The following is a 6,089-nucleotide window of genomic DNA, read 5'->3' as shown; positions in this document are numbered from 1 at the left end:
TATTAAATCTAATTCTCTCTCTCTCTCTCTCTCTCTCTCTCTCTCTCTCTCTCTCTCTCTCTCTCTCTCTCTCTCTCTCTCTCTCGCTGATTTCCACAATTGTTTTGTAATAAATCTTACATATACACCGAGATTTTTGTTTCGATCTAAAATAACTATGTAGTAAAGATAAATTTGTTGTAACAAATCTTTAAAGACGTGTTTAGAACTTATATAATATAAGAATAACCGATTAGCAAGTTTCTGATGCATAAGATAATGCTAGTAGAACCATCTGATTAAATACTTTTCTTTTTAGAGAAAGTAATTTTACTTTTCATATTCTTATTCTTTTAATTTCGGCATCGTGTCTTGAGGGAACAATTACTGTCTGTCCTAAGTACGTATATTCATGAGGAATATATAGGGGTTTATTTTCATTGAACATTATCTTTTAATCATAAAACTTCGTCGAGGACCATAAAAAAGTTTCTGTAAACTCTTACTTTGTGTTTCGAAAATTAGGAAAAGCTTACTGAGATTTGCTAAGCAACAAGGACCGAACGAAATAGGAATGATAAAGAACTCTCTCTCTCTCTCTCCTCTCTCTCTCTCTCTCTCTCTCTCTCTCTCTCTCTCTCTCTCTCTCTCTCTCTCTCTCTCTCTCTCTCGATATATACATTATATGTATACATATATATATATATATATATATATATATATATATATATATATATATATATATATATATATATATATATACTGTCACGGTCAGGGGGGGAGAGTAGTCATACCCTTGTGAGAGGGGGTTACTCCGAGAGGTACACTAGGAACCCACACTCTCCCACAAATTTCCGAACCAGTGGGTTGTAGCAAAAAATGGGGAATGGGTGGGAAGGTTTGAATGTGGGTGTGTGCGCATATCTGTCTAAATATTTAGATGTCATTTTTGACGGCTCGAGTACACTAGTTTGCTATAAAATTATCGATGAGCCAAGTCAAAATCGCTGTCATTATGAAAATGTAGATCCTGATATAATTGTTTTCATAGGAGCATCGTTCTTATAATAATTTGTTTAATTAATTATGATTGATCAATAAAATCCTAATATTCTATCAGACCCCACAATTGTAAACATATTTATGGCTTATGCGTACCATATCGGAACATTTTCTTGCATCTCTCTCTCTCTCTCCTCTCTCTCTCTCTCTCTCTCTCTCTCTCTCTCTCTCTCTCTAACTGTTCTTAATACTGCTTAACGAACACCCATCAAAATTTCAATGTTGCACTAAGTATCCACTCTGTTCATTATTTTCCTCATTAATATATTTCCCGCATAGCCATAACTAGTACTACATATTCATTTGATTATTTTTCACCTTTCTCTTGTTTGAATCTACTTGAAATGCTGCTTTGCTATGTTCTATAATTGAAAATCTATGTTACTTGGAAGTACTACACTTGGTAGGTTGATAATATTGTAAATAATTGCCCCTCTCTGTTGTTGGAAATCATACGAAAATTCTAAGGAAGCTTTCACAAATGGAATGTGGTCCCCGGGTCATGTTCCTATAGTGAAAAATCCCCCAAAATTATCTAGAATAGTATGTAGGAAAACTATATAGTAAACACTAGGTTTTAGGAAGGTGATTCCCCGTCAGTCAGTGAAAGCTATTTCTAACGATATCCAACTAGTATATTTATTGTAAATAAAATCCTCATATATCTTGCATTTTTATTGACAGATTAGATACCACTATTCTTTTTGTATATGATTCAAATCGTTTTTTTTTCTTTATTATTTCATAGATAATAGTCTTGCCTACAAACGTAATTATAAATTATGATTATTTTCAAACGTTGGCAACTAAGACTTGGCTTCGTGAGGAGCTTCCAGAATAGCATATAATCTCCTACTCTTCCAGGTCAGACAACAAGTGTTGGCTTTAATACCCCAAGAAGAAGAAGACAGGTCAGAATCGTATTCCAGATTTCCAAGGGTCACGTCCTTAAGCAGTTCCAGGAGGTTAACAGTGCAACATCACCAACGATGACCACTATGAGAGTACTAGTAAGTAGCCAACATGTGCCCACACCATTTCAGTCATGACACGCTTATCATCTCTGCAATCTTTACTATGCCTGTCATTCTCCTTAAATAAGTTTCAGATCCATACTAGTCTTATGACTGCTATAGATCTTAACTTTTAGCAATTGGCATTTTCTTTTCACATTCCACTCCTGCTATCTGAAACAAGTCTTGCTACCACCTTAGTAAGAACTTTTCATTAACTTACGAACAATGTGTTACTATTTAAATGTCTTTTCCTCTCCTCAGGTGATTGCAATGACAATTTTGGCTGTGGTATGCGTTGCTGTAGTTGTCGTGGAAGCTATATCAGATTCTGACCCTGGCTACGGCTTACATGGCAATGGAAACGGCTATGGGCTTGGATACGGCCTTCATAGTTACAGGTAACTGAATTTTTTTCACGTTATCTGCTGCCTACTGTACTGAACTGTACACGTTTGCCGTTGCCTGCCTTACAGTCTAACAGAAATAACTATATGAAATCAAGATAAAAGATATTGGCATATTATAAATGTTTTTTTTATCTTTTCAGACGAGCCTACAAACCGCACCACCCAACAGTGTACAAGCCTTCCTACCATAGACCTAGGTATTGGTAGAAGGCGTAGGCCTATGACTCTTCGAACCTCTTCCGTTTCTAATTCATATCATCGTTTTCATTTACTTGTATTGTTGGCTTTAAGCCATAATACCTCATCACATAAGCTCTCTTTTCATAATCAGTTATTTTATAACAATAAAAAACTTTTTTGTTTATTTAACTTGGTTTAATTATGCTTACTCTAAATAAACTATTCGAGTAATTATTAATTCAGAAATAATGGATTAAAGAGAAAGAGAAATATACCTTGGTATTTAAGGTATAAGATGGTTAATGTGTATGTCTTGATAGGTTGTTCGTTTTGTTTAATTTAAACTTAAAGTTAACAAAGTTATGAATAATTTTTCATACTCTAATGTTGCCAAATATTCTAGTCTTCTTTTATTATAATCTAAATTATATCAAGAAGGCCTATTAGATTCAAATTTTGAGAGCAATCAAGACAAAAAAGTGAATACTCTTGAATATAAAACATGAGATATGAAGATACTGGTTACACGGTTAAAGTACGCCACCTATGAGCATTGTCTGAACTTCAACATATGATAAAATTGCTCTTCTGAAATACACGTGAACTTGATTCTAAGATCTGGGAAAATATCCTTATTAGTGAACCCAAGAACTGATGAATCTATGGAAACTCCTCTGTTATGTTAGTGGGAGAGCAGTTGCAAAGAGTGTAGGTAGTTTTTTACTGTATGATAAACATGGGAACTTCGGTATCTACGGACCCTAGGAAGCCCTGCACCGATGGAAAGGGTTTGTCACGGTAGATGTGTGATTTCATAGTGTTAAGAGGTTATTTACTGTGTGCCTGTGTTTGTGAAGGATACACGAGTGTGGATAACCGTTACATAAAAGTGCAAGTAGGGAAGCTCAATTCACTGTGGTAAGTAGTAGACATACAGCTTAGCCTAAATCAACATAGGCCTAGATAGAATGATGTTGTTGTTTCTATTGTTTCGTGGGGTTACTGCTGATGTAATGATTTGTGGAATATGATTTCGTGTTCCTGTGACATGGAGTGATAAAAGTAATGAACCTAGATTTATTTTCGAATAATTTTTTTTCATGCTTGATTAATCCTAATTGTGTATTTATACTTTAGTCGAAAGGAATGCCACACTTTCCAAGAGCATATCAACTTGTTCTATAACTGATACAAATCCCCTTTTTGTAAACAATAATTTTACCCCAAGGGCAATTGAATTGATAACCAGATGACTAGGAAAGTATTCTTCTTATCGACATTAAACTTAATCCCAAGGTTCTTGGAAAGGAATATCCTTATGGAGAATGGTTGTCCATTGAGTATCACAACTTGGTCTAAAGGTTTCAGAAAATGTTCTTCTTATTATGGCTATGGTGTAAGAATCACTCATTGAAATATTAATGAAATCTCTACTGGGGCAAAGAAGAAGCATATATCCATCAAAAAGAGAGATGAATCTGTTATAACAACAGAAGATGAAGAAAGGGAACGTTGGACGGAACACGTTAGTGAGGTCATGAATAGGAGATATGAAGCAAATAATTTGATTGGTATACCTGAAGCTGATGAAAATCTTGATGTGTTCATGAATGAATTCAGTGAGACTATAATAATAATAATAAAAAAAAAAACTCAAGAGATGGATAGCCGATACGATGGAATAGCTGCTGAGGTGATTTTGCTGAAAATGAAGTGACTCCCAGAATATTTACAAGCTTATTTTGTAGAATGTGGTGTAAAGAGGTGAAACCTGATGAATGGAAATTTGGAGTGTTGGTGAAAAAAATAGAAGACCTGACTTATTTAAATGATTACAGAGGCATTACACTTACGTCAGTCGTCATGAAAATATATAATATGCTCATTCTAAAGAGACAAGAGAGAGATATTGATGCAAAGCTGAGATGAACAAGCAGGATTTAGAAAAGGTGGAAGTTGCACTGACCAAATTTTCATTTTGAGACATGTACAGTAATGTGTAGAATATAGAAATCTCCTTTTAATGGCATTTCTGGACTATGAAAGAGACTTTGATAGTGTGCATCGGCCAATTTTTTGGAGAGTCCTGCGCTATTATGGGGTTCCTCGTAAGTATGTAAACTTGATAAGTCTGCTCATGAGCATAGCAAGTGCAAAGTTAATGTTCGTGGGGTCCTATCAAATGAATGTCCAGGGAACAGTGGAGTACTCCAAGAGAATGTGTTGTCATATGTTGTTTATCCCCCTCACTGATTATGTGATGTCTAGAACAGTTGGAAATATTGGTGAAGGATTTGAATGGATGGGTCGTAGGAAATTAGCTAACCTAGTGTATGCTGATGACGCTGTCCATATTAATAGAACACCACAGGTTTTCCAATGCTTGCTTACCGGAATGCATGAAATGTCACATGATGTTGAGCTCAAAATAAAAAGAAAAAGACAGAAGATGAGAGCGTAATATATATGCAATGGAAGATTAAATATCATTGGTAGGAGAAAGGATTAATGAGGTAAAATTGTTAAAGTATCTAGGAACTATGATATCTAATACAGGGTCTTTAGAATTGGAGTTTAATAAAGATTGAAAAGGCAAATCAGACAATGGCTAGGTTAAGTAAAATTTGGAATCATATCGCCTGAAATTACTTATAAAAATCAGGCTATATAAATGGCATGCCACGATTAGAAATAAAACTATAAGGGAGATTACTTAAGTGCCATATGTAGATAAGATCATGGTGAGGGGTAGATGAAGATGGTTTAGGCATGCTCTTCACACTCTCCAAGAGAGATTAGTTCACCAAACTTTTAACTGAGCTCCACAAGGCACTAAAAGAGTTGGAAGACCCTGACTGAGGACTATGAAACTTGGAGTAGGAGATGATGAATGGAGAAGTATTGAATTAAATGCTCAAGATAGAGACGACTGGCGAAATGTAATCGAAACCCTTTGCATCAATAGGCGTAGGAGGAGATGATGATTATTGATATCACAACTTAATCCCGAAATCCTGGAAGATAATCTTCCTACCGAGGTACCAAATTTACTCCAAAGTCTCTGAATAGGATTTTTTTTTTTTAACGGAGATCAAAACATAATACTGAAATCTGAAGAGGCTTGTTTTAAAAAAACCCACTTTGATTTGGTCCTTAGAGTTAAGACAATGTCCCCCATATAGACATACGGACACAACTAGAGTAGTTGATAAAAATGCTTAGAGTGCCTTTTTTTAAAATCAGATTCTGCTTTACTAGTAAGATATTAGTTATGCAGAAACTGATTATTAAAATTGAAGTCTTTGTCAACTTTTTAAATTCAAATTTCTATCATGAAGAATATGACTTCCCCTAATGTGATTATGTTAGTATGCATTTTGCCTCGTTCCTCTTTATTACAGTTTTTACCGAAGACGATATTTGTTCTAGAGTTTTTGCCAATACA

Source organism: Palaemon carinicauda, chromosome 37 (assembly GCF_036898095.1).
Source record: "Palaemon carinicauda isolate YSFRI2023 chromosome 37, ASM3689809v2, whole genome shotgun sequence".
NCBI classification, from domain to species: Eukaryota; Metazoa; Arthropoda; class Malacostraca; order Decapoda; family Palaemonidae; genus Palaemon; species Palaemon carinicauda.
Note: the sequence above shows the minus strand (reverse complement) of the source record.